The 22,241-nt window shown below is 36.9% G+C and overlaps 1 protein-coding gene across 50 annotated transcripts in view; it reads right to left on the bottom strand.

Moving 5' to 3' along the window:
* LOC147844672 (uncharacterized) overlaps window positions 1-22,241 on the bottom strand; it is a 138,076-nt gene that overhangs the window by 56,737 nt on the left and 59,098 nt on the right. For 21 of the 50 annotated variants that reach the window (XR_015482954.1, XR_015482970.1, XR_015482958.1 and 18 more), the window contains exon 7: window positions 8,863-9,112. The exons of 19 other annotated variants lie outside the window; for them this stretch is intronic. The gene's annotated coding sequence lies outside the window, so the exon portion shown is untranslated. Of the gene's footprint in view, window positions 1-264; window positions 365-8,862; window positions 9,113-22,241 lie in introns of those variants that run through there. 10 more of the 50 variants (XR_015482941.1, XR_015482932.1, XR_015482942.1 and 7 more) reach the window with 2 other exon arrangements.

The raw sequence follows: 22,241 nt of genomic DNA, 5'->3' as shown, positions 1-22,241 counted from the left end.
AAACAATTTCTGCCCACTCGAATAGCGGTTTTTCTTTACAACGCTTCGTTATTTATCATGTTATAAAAGTTGTTTGCATAACTACAGTGTTGAGAATGTGTGTTTTTCCTGTTTGTTTTTGTTGTTGTTGTACAAGTTAACTGTTTGAAGTAAGGGCGACGCCAGATTGCACAATCGGTTTCCAGAAACCCAGGCGAGAGGAATAGTTGCTCTAAACAGCTCAAACTTAGGTTATTAACTAGGTAAACAACAACATTTTATTACCTGATAGAACAACATGCTAAAATCTTCACGTTTTTATTCCTCTGCTACATGCGTTGTTTGTGTGAACCTGGCAACTATTTGTGACGTCATACACTCGTGTGTTTTGACGTCGGGAAAACTCGAAGATGATATATCGTCAGAGTATGCAATTGAATCATTACTTTTATTATTCTTTTTAAACAATATGTTATAATTGTTATTATTTATTATGTTAACGCAAAATTATTGCAAGGGAACAAAAAACACACTTGTGAGGGCACACAAACGCTTATTTTTCCTCCCACAGTTTTTTTTCTTTCTCCCAGCTGCTTTTTTAACTCGATAAAGTTGGTTTTAGGTTTCATATTCGCCGGACATTTACGCACGCAATATTAGGGATCATCTGCGAGTTGACAGAATAAAAACGCACAGTAACGCAAGAAAAAAGTATTTCTAGAAGATTCCAGTAAATGCTACAGGCAGACTGATTTACTACAAGTAACAAGGCTATTAAACCTCTGACTATAGGCTACATCTAAAGCAGAAATACACAATATCTCTTGTCATAAGCATGCAGTACACATCAGCTTAAAAGCACTTAAACGATATTTCTCACATTTTTCCCTTCATTTATGCATATATGTATACATCACACAAATATATAGCAAAGGATATGTACAGTATTTCACGTAGATGTAAGCTTCTCATTCTAAAGTGTTCTCACATTCCTAGGGACTAAACTGACTTGGTACAGAGAAGATTTTCCCAATATTTCCACTAGTATATGTACAGTACACTAAAAAACTTTAGAAAAATATCCCCAGAAGTCAGACTGGCTTACTACAAGTGAGATTTATTCATATTGTTATATATAGAGTGTGCAAATAATTTTCAGAAATATTTACAGTGATTCACCCTACTGTAATTTAGAATTTAAAGGGTGTAGTGCATTCCCAAAGGCCAGACAGACTTACTACACTTGAGATTTATTCATTTATAAATATACAATATGCAAATATTAAAGAAAAGTATTTACAGTAAATCACCCTATCATAAATTTATGATTTTAAAGGGTGTAGTACATTTACAGAGGCCAGACTGACTTACTACAGGTGGGATTTTATCCATATTTTCATTCATATTTGTACAGGAAACAAATAATTTTCAAAATTATTTAGAGTAAATCACCCTACTGTAATTTTATGATTTTAAAGGGTGTAGTACACTCGTAGCCAGACTGACTACGGTTGAGATTTTATCCATATATTCATTCATATTTTTACAGTACACAAATATTGAAGAAAAATATTTACAGTAATTCACCCTACTGTAATGCTATTATTTTAAAGGGTGTGGTATAAAGGATTTGGATTTCTACCTTCCAATTTGTCTCAGCATGACTGCATCAATTTGCATCAATGTTTATCCTTTTCTCATCATCCTGTTTCTCATTATTTTTATTAAAGATGATTATTGAATAATGAATAAAGTTAACAAATTGCTTAATATAAGAATGTTCAGTGCATTTGCCTGTCTCTTTATTATTATTTTCAGGAGCCACCAAACTAGTTCTGCGGTCACGGAGACCTTGAGTGGAACTGGGGGCCGAGGACTTGAAGCAACTGTTTCCATTGTTATTTTTATAAGTTAATACTGTCTAAAAGGTCTAAAGTGATTTTCCTATTTTTATGGTTAATTCTTTTAAAGCGATTCTACTTTTTATTTAAGATAGACTTTGTGTAGTAAGGGTATAACTGCCTGAATGTAGATTATACCGTTTTTTAACCAGTTTTGATAAAGACGACTGAGGGTACACTCAGCTTTAGATAAGAAGCAGATTATACTTTAAGTGTGTGTGTTCTATTTGATTGTGAATCCGTTTTACAGGTCTGGAGACAGCTCTAAACAGTCTAGTGGATGTCTGACGTTTATATGCTTAAGTTATTGTTTAGTATTGTATGCATACACTCACGTAGAAATTTTTCTAGTCTATCTGTGTTTTAACCAATCAGGTTAAAACACCTACAGTATACTGTATGTTCGTTGCAGTTAATGACGTTATGTGAGAGTATAATTGATGTTGGTTTGTGATTGTAAGCAGAGCGGAGTAGGAATTCATTGAGAGTGTTGAAGCTGGCTTTTGCTGATGAAACTGCAAACTATCTTCAGTAAACTTTATTTATTTATTTAAATCTCTGACTCCGGCCCTTCTTCATCTGGCAAACTGGTCATTCTTTGGGTTAAACTGTATACCATCCCTACAAGTAATTCACAGAAGCCAAACTGATTTTCTACAGGTGAGATTTCACACCTATGTTCATTCATATTTGTACAGTAAACTAATAGTTTCAAAAATATTTACAGTAATTCACCTTACTGTAATGTTATTGTTTTATAGGGTGTAGTACATTCACAGAGGCCAGACTGACTTACTTCAGATGAAATTTTACCAAGCAGCAACCTCCTGCAAATACAGAAGTAACTGAAACTGCAATTCATTCAATTTCCGCTAGTCCTGGCTCCATAATAGAGCAAATTTTTATTGACCCCACTTTTGAAATGGCCAACTTTACAGCAGAAAAAAGCTGTTTACAGCCTGGTACAAAAAACGGTTTGGGTGCATATAGCTAATATTACCCTTCATGACAACTGTGGGAGGGGTGAATTTTAATAACTCATCCGTTTCCTTTATATTAAGTCTGCATAATTAAAGGTGTGGCCATTTGAGTGACAGATAGGTCACGTCAGCTGATTCTGGCTGATTAGCCGCTGTACTCGGCATATACATTGTATTTTTGTTTTGTTTTATGTGGCTTTACACAGTTAGTTACCTTTTGGAATTATTTCATACAACTATCAGATGATATGGCATGCAGTGTGCACTTAATTGTGCTCACAAACCAATTACGTGGCCTCCGTTTCCCAGGTGAATGGAATTATATATTTATATACAATATCTATAAATTTTTTGTTTTATTTAAAACCATTTATCATTTATATTTTTCTTTAGAATTGCAATGCACGACAGAATCTGACAGATTGATTAGCTGTAGGCTTTGGAACAGTCATCTGAAATGTTGTCATACAGTGTTATATATTAAACATACGAGTTTTTCAATTGATCAAAAGTGACAGTACATACTATATTGTCAACTTCTCTCTCACTCCAACTTTCGGGATAATCACCGAATCAACATTTATCCACTCACATTCTATCCACTCTGCATATTTTTTCTTCTTTCTCCCCTCTACTTTCATCCTTCTCCACTCCTGACTTTTCCCTTCTGCCTACCTATGCTGGTGTTACTTCACTACTCTTCTTCCTGCCTATTGTTGTCCTTCTACCTTTCTCGATGCCCTCCTTCTACTTCCCTAGTTCTACCTACTGCCCTTTTTCTACCTACCTTTCTTCTAATTTTCTGTTTTGTTCTTTCTCCAACTTCCCCTCTGCCTTCCTATTTTAGTCTTTTCTCAACTCCACTGCTCTGCCTTCACTTCTCTTACTCCTTGGCTCCTCCTCTCTGGATAAATAAGAAAACAGTGGAAGGGAAAAATGGGAACACAGATATAGGAAGGTGCAAAGAAGAGAAGTGGAATGGGGGGGGGGTAGAATTGGAAGGGAGAACGATGATAACTACAAATGAGTAATAAGACAACATGTACATTTTCTCTTGTTTCATCCCTCTACAGTTATTCCCCTTTGCCTACCTATGCTGGTGTTTCTTCACTACACCGCTAGCTTACTATTCTTGTCTTTCTGTACACCCCTTCTACTTTTTCCATGCCCTCCTTCTACTTACTGTCCTCTTTCCTCAATTTTCCTATTCTAGGAATGTTCTTTCTCCAACTTCCCCTCTGCCTTCCTGTTTTAGTCCTTTATCCACTCCACTGCTCTGCCTTCACTTCTCTTACTCCTTGGCTCCTCCTCTCTGGCTCGATTCACTCCACCTCCAGCTCTTAGACAGCTTCTCCATTTTCTCTTCCTCCTCGGCTCCTCCTCTCCCCATCTCTAGACAGGATTGAACCAGGGTCCTCTCGTTGGTGATGCAGTGCTCTACCAGTGAGCCACAGGGCTTTTGCAGTTGGATGTTCTGGAACTCATATTTCACTGTTCAGCGCAAAGTGAAACTTTAAAATGAAGAACCCACAGGCTGAGTCTTGAACCCACATCTGACTGCAGCAACTGACCCTGAGACGGCAAGCTTGACCACTAACCTATCTCTTCATTGCTGTGCATTGAGCTCAGTGAACTCACTGATCTGCACAAGGCTCTACACACAATTTAAAGTGATAATAGTGTAATAATATGGGGGATATTTTCTTGGCACACTTTGGGCCCGTTACAAATATTAGTAAAGATGGGTTGGCGGTCAAACACAATGTCTCAGTGTGCGAGACTGCGGTTGAATTTGCGTTCAAGACTCAGCTGTACCAGTCTGGATAATTTTCTCTTTAACACTTCACTTTAAATTGTGTGTAGAGCCTTGTGCAGATCAGTGGGTTCCCTGAGCCTAATCTAAAGCATCGAAGAGATGGGTTAGTGGTCAAGCATGCTGTCTCAGGGTCAGAGGCTACAGTCAAGCATGGGTTCAAGACTCAGCCTGCTGGTTCTTTGTTTTAAAGTTTCACTTTGCGCTGAACAGTGAAATATGAGTTCCAGAACATCCATCAGCAAGAGCCATGTGGCTCGCAGGTAGAGCACTACAGCACCAACAAGAGGACCCTGGTTCGATCCTGTCTGGAGATGGAGTGGGGAAGAGAAAACGGAGAAGCAGGCTAAGATGGAGTGGATGGAGCTGGAGAGGAAGAGAGGTGATGGAGGTTAAGGCAGAGGGGGGAAGTGGCGAAATAAGAAGACTAGAGTTGTAAGGCAGAAGGAAAGAGTAGAAAAGTGGAGCGGAGAAAGAAGAGGACTAGAATAGGAGGGTGGAGTGGAGAAAGAAGAGGACTAGAATAGGAGGGTGGAGTGGAGAAAGAAGAGGACTAGAATAGGAGGGTGGAGTGGAGAAAGAAGAGGACTAGAATAGTAAGGAGGAGTAGTAACTGAACTAGAATAGAAAGAGGTAGAGTAGGTGGAAGAAAGAGCAACACCAAAATAGGCAAGCTTAAAGGTGGGAAGTGGTGGAAGCAGAAAAATAGGACAGCAAGGGGAAGGGAGAAAGAGGAACACTAGGACAGGAAAGAAAGGGGGAGAGAGAAGAAGACTGGAGTAGGAAGGCAGAGGAACACTAGGAAAGAAAGGGGGAGAGAGAAGAGGATTAGAGTAGGAAGGTAGAGGGATAGAAAATGGTGGAAGGGAGAAAGAGGTACACAGACAGGAAGGTGCAGTGGTGAAAGAAGAAGACTGGAATGGGGGATAAAATTGGAAGGGAGAAAAACGATAATTACTAATGGGTAATATGACATGGTTGCACTTTCTGCAGTTCCCCCATCTATTCACTCTCCACGTTTTCTCTTCTTTCACCCCTCTACTTTTTTCCCCCCTCTGCCTGCCTATGTTGGTGTTTCTTCATTACACAGCTAGCTTCCTATTTTTGTTTTTCTGTACACCCCCCCTTCCACTTTTTCCATGCCCTCCTTCTATTTCGCTATTTCTACTCACTGCCCTCTTTCAACCTTCTACATACCTTTCCTCTATTTTCCTATTCTAGTTTTGTTCTTTCTCTAATTTCCCCTCTGCCTTCCTATTTTAGTCCTTTCTCCACTTCACTGCTCTGCCTTCACTTCTCTTACTGCTTGGCTCCTCCTCTCTGGCTCCATTCACTCCACCTCCAGCTCTTAGACAGCTTCTCCATTTTCTCTTCCTCCTCCTTGGCTCTTCCTCTCCCCATCTCTATCTCTAGACAGTATCGAACCAGGGTCCTCTCGTTGGTGATGCAGTGCTCTGCCAGTGAGCCACAGGGCTCTTGCAGATGGATGTTCTGGAACTCATATTTCACTGTTCAGCGCAAAGTGAAACTTTAAAATGAAGAACCTGCAGGCTGGCAGAGTTAAGTCTTGAACCCTTGTCTGACTGTAGCCTCTACACTCTACAGAGTGTGCTTGACCACTAAAGGCTGATTTATACTTCTGCGTCAAACGCCGGCGTATGCTACGGTGCTGACGCATAGCCCTTCGCCGTAGCCATCGCCGTCACTGACGTGCACCTCTCAAAAAATGTAACTACACGTCGCAACGACGCGTAGCGTAAGCTCTGTGATTGGTCAGCTTGGTAGCGCTGACGAGTCTGGGCGGGACCGAGAGCCGCGCGAATGGCGCGAGCGATTGTTTACAAGTGTGGAGTCCTAGTTAAAGTTGTTGCACGTCCGCCGGTTCCTGCCTCAAAATGAGCGAGTTTGAGCCACTTGTACATCCCGGAAGTGTTCAGGAAAAGCAAAAAAGCAGAGAAGAAACTCGACACAGAGGAACATTTACACTTCACTGCCAACTAGCGTTTCGGAAGTGTTAATGCAGACCGACAGAGAAAGCGCGCAAAAGTATAAATGCACAGCCACGCGCGTTGCATGCGCCGTGGGTTACGTCGGTCACCTGTCGCAGAAGTATAAATCAGGCTTAACCCATCTCTTCATTGCTGTGACAACGGTTCTGTGAACCCACTGATCTGCACAAGGCTGTACTCACCATTTAAAGTGAAGCGTTAAAGGGAAATTTATCCAGACATTTGTTCAACTTTTTTTATTCTCATTTATCCCGACAGTTGGAGTGAGAGAGAAGATGACAATTTAGTATGTACTGTCACTTTTGATCAATTTAAATGAAATTTGTTTTGAAAAAAACTCAATTTTAACCTGCGTTTCCCAGATGACGAACTACTGCTTAGACTGCTGAGCCACTTGAGACACTACACCATCTCTTTTTTTTTCTGGACTCCACAAAAGAGATGAAAGCATAGTAAAATCAAGGTAAAACTATGTGATTGTACTTGCAGTGAACTTTTTAATGAAGTTTGCTTTAAAACAATATTATTTGGGGTTTTAGTCAATGGTTTGCTGGTCTAGATGATGTGTAGAACAAGCTCTGCCTTCTCGTGGATATGACAAAAGGGTCTAAGTATGAAATAAACGATAGTGTAATATGAAGCTCATGAGCAAAATATGAAGCGCTAGACTTTTTATTTTGTCCATATGGTATATATCGTCATTATTGCACAGCCCTATTTGTGAAACATAATATACCAGGAACTATGTAATTTTTGTTTGGCCAAAATGTTTTTGTGGCTCAAGTGGCTCAGCAGTCCAAGCAGTGGTTCGTCATCTGGGAAACGAAGGTTCAAAAAAGATCTGGATTATACCACTGAATCACTGGAACCGCCATGCTAATGGTTCATTTTATTTGGACTTTTCACTTTTAATCAGGCCAAAACCAATGGAAGTAAATTTTTGCAAGCGGCAAGATTTGAACCCGAATTTCCCAGATGAAAGAGCATCATCCTGAATGCTGAGCCACTGGAAACGCCACATTCTTTCTCTGCTTTTTTGGACTTTTGACTTTTAATCAGGCCAAAACCAATGGAAATAAAGTTTTTTTCATGCAAACAGCAATGTGTGAACCTGTGTTTCACAGGTAAAGGACCATCGTTCTGATTGCTGCGCCACTGCCCCCTCTGCCTTCCTACTCTAGACTCCACTGTACAACTGCTCTTCTTTCTCTCTCCCCTCTACTTTCGCCTCTACTCTATTCTAGTACTTCTCCACTTCTCACTTCTCCCCTCTGCGTTCCTATTCTAGTGTTTCTTCAATCCCCCTTCTATCTTCCTATTGTAGTGCTACTCTTTCTCCCTTCTACCTTCCTCCTCTCTGCCTTCCTATTCTAGTCCTTTTCCACTCCCCCCTTCTACTTTCCTATTCTTTCTCGATTCCCTCCTTCTACCTCCCTATTCTAGTGTTCCTCTTTCTCCCTTCTACCTACCTTTCCTCTATTTTCCTATTCTAGTCCTGTTCTAGAAATAGGATTGCTGATGGATGTTCTAGAAATGATATTTCACTGTTCAGCTCAAAGTGAAGCTTTTAAATGAAGAACCTGCGTCTTGAACCCATGTCTGACTGTAGCCTTTCACCCTGAGACAGTGCAAGATTTTTATTTTGTCATTTATTTTGTAGTTAATCAGGCCAAAACTAATTGAATTTTTTTTAAAAGAACGAAATTTGAACCTGTGTTTCCCAGATGTAGAAGCATTGCTCACACTGCTGAGCCACTTGAGACACCACAACTTCTCTTTCTTTTTTTTTTTTTGTTTTTGTTTTTGTTTTTTTGATTTTTGTTTTTTGATCAGGTCAAAACCAATGGAAATAACGAGACTTCAACCTGAGTTTCCCAGGTAAAGGACCATTGCTCAGCAGACCCCAAAGCAGCAAATCAGTGTATAATTATTTTTGAAGGAATATTTAAAGGTCGAAAGACTTCATTTTAAAAATATATTGAAAATTCTTCATAAAAAAATATTTTTAAAGAAAAAAGGAATACTAAAACCTACATTTTTTCATAGGAGTGATTAAGGGATTGATGCTAATTTAACTAAAACCAAAAATCGATTTTAACACACATACACTGTATCACACATCTAAAAGCATATCTGTGAATGTCTGAAATTGCCATAGACACTATGCGTTTTGTCCTTACCAAAGGCACAAAACGGGAAAGCCAGCACTTTCAGCTGCAGTTTGAGTAAAAAGCCTGATGATAACATGAAAACATCAGCTCAGTCTAGCCTTGTTGCACAACAGGATGCTGCAGTCTCAGAAAACACAGGTGTTATCTCAAGGCAGAAAACCTCAGGCAGTCTGACATGTATTCTTATCAGATTTCCCACAATCCTTTGGGCACACGGAGGAATGTCAGGAGACAGAATGGGACGGAGTGATCCAAACGCCTGAGGAAGTAAGATAATTGTGTATTAAACTTAACATCCACTGTAGCAGCCAACAAGCTGAATCAAAATACTAACCAAGTCAATGTGGGGTTAAAACAGGCACGAAGACCTGAAAAACCTCTGGTTCTTAATGGGGAAAATGAAATTAAAATGCCCTATTTAAATTTTTTTAATATATATATATATATATATATATATATATATATATATATATATACACACATACACACACACACACACAGTTGAAGTCAGAATTATTAGCCCCCCTGAATTACTAGCACCCTGTTTATTTTTTTCCCCAATTTCTGTTTAACAGAGAGATTTTTTCAACACATTTCTAAACATAATAGTTTTAATAACTCATTTCTAATAACTGATTTATTTTATCTTTGCCATGATGACAGTAAATAATATTTTACTAGATATTTTTCAAGACACGTCTACACAGATTAAAGTGACATTTAAAGGCTTTACTAGATTAATTAGATTAATAGTCAGGTTAAGGTAATTAGGCAAGTTTTTGTACTAAATGGTTGGTTCTAGACTATTGAAAATTTATATAGTTTAAAGGTTCTAATAGTTTTGACCTTAAAATGGCTTTTAAAAAATTAAAAACTTAAAAAAAATATTGAAATTAAAAAATTATTCTAGCAGAAATAAAACAAATAAGACTTTCTCCAGAATAAAAAAATAGTATCAAACATACTGTGAAAATTTCCTTGCTCTATTAAACAAAAAAAAATTCAAAGGGGGGCTAATAATTATTACTTCAACTGTATATATGTATATATATTGAGTAATTTTTTGAGTTTTTTCAGTCCCTTGTAATCTATGATCAACATATCTTCCCTCATTTCCAGTGACCTTTTTTGGTGTACGCATTTCTCTTGTAAAATCACAGCAGTAGCAAGCAATGTAATTAATTCCTGTTAAACAAAATCTATCAGAAAATTAAAGGGATTTTACACTCACAGGACTTAAAAGAAAACAAGAAAAATATAGTGTTTTTCACAGTACGTGATTTCCATGTACTGATTTCTTATTTATCAATACCTATATCCAGATTTTCATTTTGTGGCAACTTTAAAATCTGTAGACACCTAGATCCTTAAAAGCATATGGAGTAAAATTTTTCTCATTTTAAACTAGAGTGAGATTTGAACACAAATAATCAATTTTCTATCTACTGAGCCACTATTTCTGTGGAGTTTTTTTTTTTTGGTGTGTTGTGAATTGGTTTTATTAATCACCCTGTTTTGTTTTTAAAAGAACAGTAAGTTGTTTGAACTCAGGACTCGCTGTTTGAAAAATCAATGTTTTATCCAATGAGCCACTGTGCCTGTGCTGGTTTTCAGCATGTTGTGGATGGGTTTTATTAAGCACCATAGGGTATATTTTAGAAGAACAGTAAATAATTGAAAGTCTGGACTCTATGTGAGAAAGATCAACACACTGTCTACTATCTGTGAGCCTTTGCAGATTTCTAATGTGGTGTAGACTGGATTTATAGATAATGTTTTATATGGTTAAAAAAAAATAATTGTAGGACTTGGATAATCACCATGATTCTTTTTGGAAACAATAGTGGGATTTGAACTAAAAGTCATACAGCCGCATTTACATTACATGGTTCAAGAGACCGGTCAGTAATTTTTTTAGTAAATGTAGTGTAAACGCAGATATAAGACATGGGGTAACTTGGCTGAAATTGGGCACCAGGACCTCTAAAGTAAACGCAACTTCTTTTTAAAAGACAACACTATCCAATCATTTGCTGAGTGCTGTATATAAAAAACAACTGTCTTTCTTTCCATACTAGATATATATACTGTATATGTACAAGATATGTAATGGTCATTAGAGTGAGTCAAAGCTGTTACCACAAATTGTAGGAGGTGTCCATCTGTTGCTTGGCGAGTCATAAGTCACGGGCCCTGAGTCAAGTCCCCATATGGTTGTTTCTAGGGGTTTGAAAGTGGGAGGCTATAATGTCTCTGCAACCCAAGGCTTTGGACCAGACAGGCGACGGTCAGCTCTCAGATTACAGGCTGTGACCTCTGGGTGGTTGACAGCTGACTTTGAGATGAAAAAGGTCATTGCCGATGCCTACTAGAACCAGATCTATTGTACTACATGCCTAAAAATTGTACAGCTGATAAGATTGCAGTGGTTTAAACTCCCATAACCATGACGTTCATAATATACGCGATCCTTAATGAACAGAAATCAAGCGTGAATTAATGATTATGTGCTCTTCATTAAATAGCAGTTTGTATTTTTCTTTCACCAAAGATCAGCGTGTTTATTCGACGTGTTCCAATTTGGTGAAAATCCATTCCACTGTTTTGCTTTCGAAAAACGAGAGCGGGACTCGAAAACCCTGAATGCTAAAGTGTTCTTCAGAGCACCTGCACGCTCGAATGGGCTTCAGATGGCAATTAGGAAATGGCCTGTGAAATGACTTGATAACAGCAGACTCCAGAGATGGTGGAGTCCAATTCGTTTAAAGCCGAGTATTTGTGGTCGCTGGTGCTTGGGGGCAGAGGCTTGCTGATAGTACATTTAAATTATGTCTTGACCACAGCAGCCTGAAGTCAACCTTGAAAAACATCATTCAGCTGATGCAAAGTGAGAGAAACTCAAAAAGCCCTCTAATAATACAGCAGCTTCTGAGTGAACGCAGGATAAACTCTTCCTTTATACCCTGTCATTCACAAATAAATAACCCTCCTCCACTGGAACAAAAAATAAAAATAAAACTCCAATTGTCAGTATTCATGTGGAGTTTTTTTTATAAACTGTATTGGTTTCTGCATATACATATGACCAAGCAAATTGTTGGTTTGGATGTTTGTACTGGATGTCAACAAGTTTGAAGCGTGACATAAAATACATTTTTGCATATGTATGTAAAAAGTTGTTGGGTTATTAAACAATGATTTTGAGTTCTGCTTATTTAGATTTTGAATGAATATATATATATATATATATATATATATATATATATATATATATATATATATATATATATATATATATATATATATATATATATATATATATATATATATATATATATATATATAATGTATAATATATACATAATATATATATATAATATACTATAAACAAGTAATTAAAGTTTTTAATAGATATTTAGATATAGTTAAATGGCTTAACATAATAACATAAAAACTGATTAATATAAAAACCTTAACAAGTTAATTAACATTGTATTAGTTTATTTTTAAACATAGTTAAAATTATTCTTATTCTTATTATTGATCATGTTTTAAAAATGTTATTAAAATTGTAATATTTTTTGCTGTGGTTCATTTAATTTTTGAAAACATAAAAAGTGGAAATGTTGTTTAGCTAATAACTAAAATAAGTTAAAGTTGAATTACTAAAATGACTAAAACTAAACTGAAATACAAAATCACAGAATTAAAAAACTCAACCTTAATTAAAGTATAAAATTAAAGCTTATTAAAACATTTAGAAATATGTTATTTAACTATAAAACATAAGTGAAATAAATGTTGAGTTCTGATTTATAACTTTACCTGTACTAACAATAAAGGCAAAAAAAAATATGTATACATATACAATTACAGATTCTCATAATTGTTACTCCTCACTTCCTTAAAATTACAAAAGTATTTCTCACATTTGCTTACATTTTCCTCTATAAAGCTGAAATAGGCTTCCATAGAATATTCATTCATTCATTCATTTTTTATTAATCTGGGGTCGCCACAGCGGAATGAACTGCCAACTAATGAGCACATGTTTTACACTGCAGATGCTCTTCCAACTGCAACCCATCACTGGAAAACACCCATACACTCTCATTCACACACATACACTACGGACAATTTTAGCTTACTAATTTCACCTATACTGCATGTCTTTGGACTTGTGGGGGAATCCCGAGCACGCGGAGAAAACTTACGCGAACGCGGGGAGAACATGCAAACTCCTCACAGAAATGCCAACTGACCAAGTCTCGAACCAGCGACCTTCTTGCTGTGAAGCGACTACTGCGCCACCACGTCATCTTTCCATAGAATAATTAATCAAAATTAAAAAGGTAATTTATGCAAACCTGAAATCTTCACAAGGTGCAGATTCCCAAACAAGAACCTTTTGTTTGTCACAAATTAGCAAGTAAAGTAAAGTCTGTTGTCATAGAGACAAATATACTGTATAAGAAATATTTATAGCTGGTACATTATTTCAATTCACCCACCACTGACAAATGTCATACAGTGAGAAAAGTAAGTCAGTTCAAACTAATGGGATTGTTTACCCTTCAACCATGTTTAACACATTGCCAACTGTGAGTGTCAGACTGCACTGAAGTCCGCTGATCATCATTGCTGAAATGTTCAGCAAGACTAAATATAATATATTTTGATAAAATAGCACTACAGAACAAATGGCCATGCCTCTAGATACTGCATAGCCATGGTTGCATGATTTTTCCTTTTTGCTATTTTTAAAACTAAATTAAATAATGAAATAAATCTTGTCACAGCATTTATTTTAATTAATGACATCAATTCCACTCAACCAAGAAAGAAAAAATCCATTTCGCATTAAACTCTGATTCCTCCGACAAGCCCTCATCAATGCAAATGGAGATGGCATAATGTGGTATCAAAACAAAGACTGAATGGACATGAAGATAAGCTAATTGGTCTCCTAACAGAGCACATTCTCCGGCCCATTGCATAATTGCATTGCTGTATGACTGAGGCACTTGGAAACGGGAGATATTTACATTCTGACAATTGAGATCAGTGTCGGACCATGCGCTGGTCTAATTAGTGGGGCGGCCAATGACATCACATGCTACTAAACTGATTAACAAGGCAACTAGAGAAGAGCATGACTGCTACGCGAGAAGACAGCGATATCTTTCTTTCTTTGCTCTATATTTGTTACAATTTTTAGCTCTGATATTTTATCTTTGAGCACAATCAAATTTATTTTAACCATTTTAATTCCAGTTTATGGTTATTTTGAACCAACATTTTCAATTAAGCATTGCATGTTACTAGCCTGTTCAGTTTTTCAACACTATTTATCCCTGATTATTTTTTCTACTATAGAAGCTATGAATCACAATATTACAAATGCTGATCAAATTCGAACACACAAGACTGCACTACTAATTTGCTATTTATTGTTTTATTTTTTATTTGTTTTCTCTTCTAATTTGTGCTCTAGCCTAATAAAAACACATATTGTTTTCTCTGCTTGTGTATATATATATTTTTGCATACAAATTCTGCCATTGAACGCAATTGTTTTTAAAAGCTAGCTGAATTAATGCAAATAGATGGGTTCAAGAAAAAAACATAACTGATTAACAACCTCAAAAAAACACATTTTATACTCAGTTATTGCTGTACAGAAAATGAAAAACCCAACTGTTTGTCCTAAGTCTAATTATTGACCAGTCAAAAGACCATGGGCCTCATGTATCAACGCTGCGTACACACAAAAACTTTTTGTACGCCAGGTTTCACTATTACGTTTGGATTTACTAACAATGAAATTAACGTGAGAATATGCTTTGGTCTGCGCCAACTTCATGTCTGGCGTACGTGTATTTCTTGTGTGTGTTTGTTTTTTTCCATTGGCGGCTCCTAGAGGCAATTATGTTAAATTGCACACTACAAAGTATCTTTGAACCATGCAATGCCAGCTGTATGGGGCGAGATTATCCACGTATAGCAGGTATATAAGGGTTCAATATCATGCAGCTGACAAGCCAAACATTAAAGCACAATTTGCAGCAATCACCGATTTTCCCAATGTAATTAACATATAACTACAAATATAATTAACATGTAACTACAAAGTATCACACCGACACGTGAAAAACATTGCTAATAATTTATAATTAATAAAATGGGTTAATTAACACAATATATAGATATTTTTGACCAATTATTTGATTTAGAACATATAAAAGCATTTGCAAATGTATACAACCCTTAGTCTATGGCAGGGGTGTCCAAAGTCGGTTCTGGAGTGCCGGTGTCCTGCAGATTTTAGCTCCAACTTGCCTCAACACACCTGCAAGGAGCATGGTTAGCTAGCAAAGGTGTGTCTGATTGGGGCTGTAACTAAACTTATTACAGGACACCTGCCCTCCAGGACCGAGTTTGGACATGCCTGGTCTATGGCAATGGCAGTGTTGGCCTTATTAGAGGACACTGTCAATGAGAATAAAGAGAATATGCGTGGGATTTCACGCAAACTGTGTTTCATCTGAATTTTTATTGCGTTCGCACATTTACAGCTTTGTCCAGACGCAATGTTTTAGTAATTCAATGCAAGTCTTTGTACATGAGGCCCCAGGAATGGGATTAAATTGTGACTATGTTTAGTCTAATATGACATCCAACTATTTTTAATTCATACATAGCATTCCAACAAAAAAACAAAAGTGCTGTATTCAAAAAGAAAATAAATGTGTTGCTGCAGCAACTAAAATATCTTTGTCAGGTTTAAATAGATTATATCGTTGTGTGATTCTGCAGAATTTTCCTTAAAAATAATGCTGTTCTGTTGTCCTCCAAGCTCAAACCCCATAGCTAATAATATTTTCTTGCCATCGTATCTATTTATTTGCAAAATGATTCATGGACCACTGAACCAAACATTATCACAAGCACACAAACATTTACTCACTGAGATTATGAATTTACAAGACAAATATACAAGACTGATCTAATCCTTTTATGAGTAAATGTTTTAATATAATGGGAAAAGTCCTCCAGCAAGACTGTAAAGTATTATGAATCTTTAAACGATACATTTTAAGTCCTAAAATAAATGTATCCTAATATGCTTTTTTATCATGTAACACATAGTTTTGTTTTTGAGCCAGTAAACCTAATTTTTAACAACAAGAAAGGTTTCTTAATCTCATATTTCTCAATTATCTTTTTTTAATGAGTCCTGTGTCTTTGCAGGCCCATTCCAGTCTAATGACCGCTAAAGCATTATCCAGCTAGGTTAATGACCCACAAACCTGCCTCGCTTAAACGATTTGGACCTGAGCTATTGTGCCCTAAACAGCCACAATGACAAATTGTCCCATACACACACATTCCACATTACAGACATACAAAAAGGCCCGAGCACAAGAACATGATCCATAAACTGTATAACCAAAACTGAATTGAATCTCAGAATACATGGAGGGGGAAAGGGCATTATTGGAGGCATCTATAACATCACGGTTATTGCTTGTTATGAGAATGTCTTTGGTGGGAGCAGAGACAATTCTAGAGACGCAAAGCTAAATGTTGCTCATAAAATTCTACCAATTTCCTGGCATTTGCGATTTTAATTAAAAGAAAATGCACACATGAGACCCAAAAGCCAACATAGTCTCAGACATTTGGAACCCACTGTATCATTTTTTTTTTTCTACAAAGCAATCTTTTTTTGAGATCCCGTATTCGTGTGGGGGGAAGATTTTAATATCCTGTTTTATGGAGAATGAATATCTGGCCTTCATCCAAACAGTTTGGTTCATCTTCCAGCCTCACATCTTTAAACAACAACAAAAAAAAAGAAAACACTATCTCACAGTAAAACAAATGTCAGGCGATCAATAAAAGCTTGCTTCAAACAACAAACTTGAGGGAAAAAATATGGGCATCACAATAACCATCCAGCTGATAATAAAGAAAAAAATGTTACTTTTACAGAAAAAAAAAAGATTTGACAGCCCGCTTTAGATTGAGGCAGCTTATAGAAGATTGATCCTGATACTTCTATTCCCATCTAATGTGAGATGAATCATAATTGCCTAAAGGCCATAATCATGTGTAGAATCATGGAAAAAGGAAAGATGACAGAGACACAGAGGGGGAAAAAAGATGAGAAAGATGGCGTGACAGAGGAAAAACGCTCCCTGTTGATTGAGCATTGATCGCTATAGGAGGCAACCTATTGCTTTTCCACGTTTCCACCCCACATTTCATGCAGCTGACCCAGAGCAGGAAGTGGCATCATGGCCAATCAGCTCATAGTAATGTGACAGAAGCACTAATTATTACTGAAAGGGGAAGACAAGAGAGAAGCAAATGGGGAGATATGAAAAGTGGTTTTGAGGGGTCAGGATACTAAAGTGACAGTGTTGACAGTGACAGAATTTGCTGATAGTCTTAATGCAAGAGCAATGAACAAGCCATCAAAAAATTCAATTCATGTTTATTTATATAGTGCTTTTACAATGTAGATTGTGTGAAAGCAGCTTAACATAAACGTTCTTGTAAATTGAAACTGTGTCAGTCCAGCTTTTATATAAATAAATGCTGTAAATCTCACCAACAACCCAGATCATTTTACTCCTCAAGTTCAAGATGATAAATCAATGATGAATAGCAGTTAGTGATGACAAAAACTGAATAAACTTATATAAAAAGACTGATCTTTCTGAAGACCCAAGAAGTTCTATAATACAGTGCATACTGTGTTTTGATTTGCATTAACTATCCCATTAATCTCAATAGCAGTTGTTGATATTTGGTAAATCTTTGGTTATTATGGCTCACTGAGATTCCAGGTTTTATTGAACTGAAAATGCCTCAGTTTGAAAATGTTCAGTTTTTGGGATTATTTTCAGGACTAAGAAATTTAATTTATTTAAATAGTATAAAGTTTCTATTATTAAAATAATTTAAATCAGTAATTTATTTGTGTTGAGATTAGTAAAAAGAAAGCTGTTAAGCAAGCCAAAATGAGCTAAAGGCAGTTTGATGTTGACTTTAAAGAAATCAAATTACAGCACCGAAGCAAAAGAATCAAAGAGAACACTGTTGTCGGTCTTCTAGATTATTCAATAAAAGAGTCAGACCTATAAAACAACAAGAGGATAAAGTACACTAATTTGCCTAATCAAACCTTGTCTCTGTTGTTTCTGATCTGCTGTTATAGCTTTCATTCCCTTATCAGAACCAATGCAAAAGTGAGTCTGGGTAATTAGCAAGCGGTCTTGAAATCTGATCTGGATGAGGAAGCCCTTGCCAGAACTCATTTACGTTAGCAAGCAAAAAAAAAAGAAAAACAGCTACAGTTCAGCTGCTGGACTGTTGATGCTTTATCTCCACAAACCTTAGAGAGATTGTGATAAAGCAGGTGGTGATATACTAAGAGTCAGATATAGGGTGAATTCCAAGAGCAGTTGATGCACAACATTACTCTTCCTTGTGCTGCTCTATCAGCATTTCTGGAGGCCATTACTCCTCTCTTAACCCCCAGGCCTTTAATAGGAAACCCCTGTTCCCCAAATAGCTCCTGATAGACAAGCAGTGACACTAGGGGCCGCCACTTAAGGGCCTAATGACAGGGCAGATAAGCTGCCACTCTGCGGCCACGGTGCCATTACCTGGCTGGGTGTCTGGATTGATGGAACAAACCTGAAATCTCATACCGAGACGACAGCACGCCTCTCTCTCCCCATTAACGGCTCATTTCCCTTCGGATCCAAATTGAGTTTGGGCGTTTAATATTCAGAGGCTTCGGTATCCTCCGCTTGTTGTTGTCTGACATTATTCATCATTTAAGTGCCGAATATTAGATTGTGTCACTCATCTTCAGTTTATAAGCAGCCGATGAGGGAAAGCGATAAATCTCGGAAGTGCAGACCTCTGGCGATTTATTACAGACAAGAGAAAAGTGAGAGAGAGGAAGAAGTTTGCAAAAAACTTCTCTCTGCATTTAGGTTAGTTTTGTTAAAGACATTAAGCAACCAATAGGAAAATAGCGTGAGATGCAACAGAGCAAATAAAAGCAAAATCTTGTTAAAGGACTAAAATAGAGTTGCTCAGACATTGCCTCTCCATCAGTCAGCATTGTGGAATTTTTTCTGCCACTTTCTGTGAAAGGCACTTTCAGTCAGACTTGTGCTTGATAAATGGCAGGCCTTTTAATTCCCACAACACAATGTGGAGGTCAAGAATTCTCCATAGTGCAAAGAGTAGTAACAGATCTGCAAAGCTAATTATGAGCACACAAGATGACAGAGGAGAGATGAAAGTATGAAACTGTACCTCATCTGTTCAATCCTCCAAATCGGATGTTACAAAGGCCCAATCCCAATTCTACCCTTTAGCCCTTCCCCCTCGTTTTGCACATTCACATGAAGGGGTAGGGGTATCCCAGTTCGGCTAAGGGGAAGGGCTAAAATACCCCTTAAAATGGATAATTTTCAGGACCACACTTGAAACGAAGGGGTACGAATTTTTCCCAGAATACAACTGCAGCATGGCTGCACAAGAAAGTAATGAGATGCACAAATTTGTATTTTTATTTTTTTTTTGTCATTGTTATGAATTTTTACAAACAAGCATATGTTTTAATACATTCATAAGCGCGTAACCATGCTTTAAAAAAAACTTTAAAATAAACCCCCCAAAATTTCGTTATCTATAATCCCTAATAATAACTGCTGTATAGCAGTCCCACAACATACTTTCACATATGACACTCGATGACACTCGAATACTCGAAAAGACCTTTCTACAGTGTCTAGTATAATGTTGTGTGCGTTTACATAAATGAATATGGCCACGATGTAAATGCACAGTACAGTTATGATCTTATTGCCACTTTTATTGTCATGATAACATAATATATGCCTTCAGTGATTTCCTGAAGATAAGTACCAAAATAAAACACAAGTGGAATAACTACAGATCTTATATAAAGTATGAGATCGTGATGACATATGATGATGTGTGCAGGTGTTTTAGTGCTGTCTTATTTCTTAGATGTAAATTCTGAAGCTTAAGGAGAAGGGGTAGGGGTGCAAAAATAGAATTAGAATTGGGCTAAAGTGATCTCCATTGAAAGAAGGAGTTCTCCGTTGTGCCGGACAAGATGGCTTTACTTTAAATCAACATCTGTCAGACACCTTGCATATATCAGATAATTAACTGACCCCAAGGAATGTTGTTTCACGTCATCTTCTGATTGCTTTTTTGCTGATGCCTTACACACTCTATCGCCAGAGGCCTGTCATGATCCCAAATTAAAAAAGTTATTTGGTGTAAGGTAAGATTTGCCACTTTAAAGTTCTATGGCAAAATTGATTCTGATTGTTATATTTTATTGTTCTTTAGCTGAAATAAGATGAGCTGAGATGAATTTTACTCAAAACACATATAACTATTAATGGCAATTACAGAGATCTAGTAACTTGTATGTGTCTTTGACAAGTTAGACTGCTTTTGATATTTTCAAATTAGATGGATGTTGTCTGAGGGCCAATAAGGCTGTTACTTTAACTCAAGGCCGTTAACACCCACCCACCAACTTACACCAACTCTCTGTGATTACATAAATGAAAAGAAATATGCTGAAAAATTGGCTAGTAGATTGCTAGAATAAAATCACCCTGCCAACAAACTTTTATTGCCACATCTAGCACTACTGACTCTGTACAATAAGCAATAAAGATCAAAGTGAAATTAAATTCAAACAAAATACCAACAGGTGTTAACAATATGCACACGGAAAAACCAATTATAATAGAGTAATTGAGAGATTAAATCAAAATTTTCTCCCACTGTCCCCATAACTTCATCTCTCTTTCTCAATTAGGTGAGTTTTAGAGATTCTATTAAAGCTCAGCCATAATAATCAAGAGGAGGGAGAGTGGGAGGGAGTAATATGAGAGAAGCTAATCTGTTTGTGATTAGGGAACTAATTTACAACATCTCAAGCTATCAGTCTTCCAAACGGAGGAAAACAACACAGCCGCTGGAACTTATTGGAAGCACCTTCATCTAAAGCACTAACATAGTAATAAATACTAGGAATCTAACAGGGTCCATTAATTCCAACAACACCAATATTAGCTTAAAATGTGCAAGCTTTGTCTCAAACAGTGTACTATATGATATTCACTAACAGTCTACAGTCTTGTGTGTGAATTATTCAGACAATTTATTAAGTGAACATTGCTAGTACTGCGTAGGACCCTCTTTTGCCTTTAGAACTGTCTAATTCTTTGTGGCTAATTCTAGATCTAGCATTCTCCAGAGATGTTGGTCTATATCAACATGGTAGCATCATATGGTTGCAACAGATTTATTAGCTCCTTGTCTATTATTTAAATCTTCCATTCCATCACTTCCCAAAAGTGCTCTGCTGTATTAAAACCTGATGGCTGTAGAGACAGTTTAATGAACTTTCTGTCATGTTCAAGAAGTCAGTGTGAGATAATTTTTGCTTTCTGACATTAATGTTATGTTGCTAGTAATAACAAACACAAGATGTGTTCACTGTGCTTATTAAGGGGTGAACATACTTAATACTCAGGTAGGCTTTGTTGTACTAAATTAGTACAAATTATTACTAAGAAGGTCCAAAATGTGTACAGTTGTACCACCACTGCCTTTCTGAACCGCTGATACAAGGCATGATTGACTTATGGTCTCATTTTATAACAAACTATGACTTAAACATTCAAATCTCGAAACAGAAAACTCAAAACCAGGCAATCCTTTTCCTGCCTTGTCAAATTTTGGTGAGCCTGTGAGTATTGTAACCTCAATTTTTTGTTCTAACAGTAGTTCGCAGGAGTGTCACCGGTGTGCTCTTCTGCCTCTGTAGCTTACCTATTTCACAGTTTGACATGTAGTGTGCTCAGAGATGCTCTTCTGAAGACTTTGGTTGTAAACAAGTCCTAATTTATGTTACTGCTACCTTTTCTTTAGCTCAGGTGAGGTCATTCCCCTTTGACCTCTGATGTCAACAAGCTATTGTGCTGAGTACCTACAGATGGTCTTGCATGTAAATTTACAAACTACTTGAATATACTGTCAAACAAATGACTTTCATCCCCATTCTGATCCTTGGTTTCAATTTCACCAGATCTTTACCAAATATAAACACATTTTGTTCTGTCATATGATTGACCATTAAGATATAAGATACCAATAAGATTCAGCAATAATGAACATTTGAGCAGGTATATCTATTAAAGGGGCTGTTGAGTCTATATCTATAGCCATGGCATATTCGGTTTTGCTTTAGCTTGAGATTTTACTAAAAACTAAGAACATTACAAACCTTATCTTCCTGTCACCAATGA

This window comes from Danio rerio, chromosome 4, assembly GCF_052040795.2.
Source record: "Danio rerio strain M-AB ecotype USA chromosome 4, GRCz13ab, whole genome shotgun sequence".
In the NCBI taxonomy this organism is placed as follows: domain Eukaryota; kingdom Metazoa; phylum Chordata; class Actinopteri; order Cypriniformes; family Danionidae; genus Danio; species Danio rerio.
The sequence above is the reverse complement of the archived record's forward strand: the minus strand, read 5'-3'. Positions and strand labels throughout refer to the sequence as shown.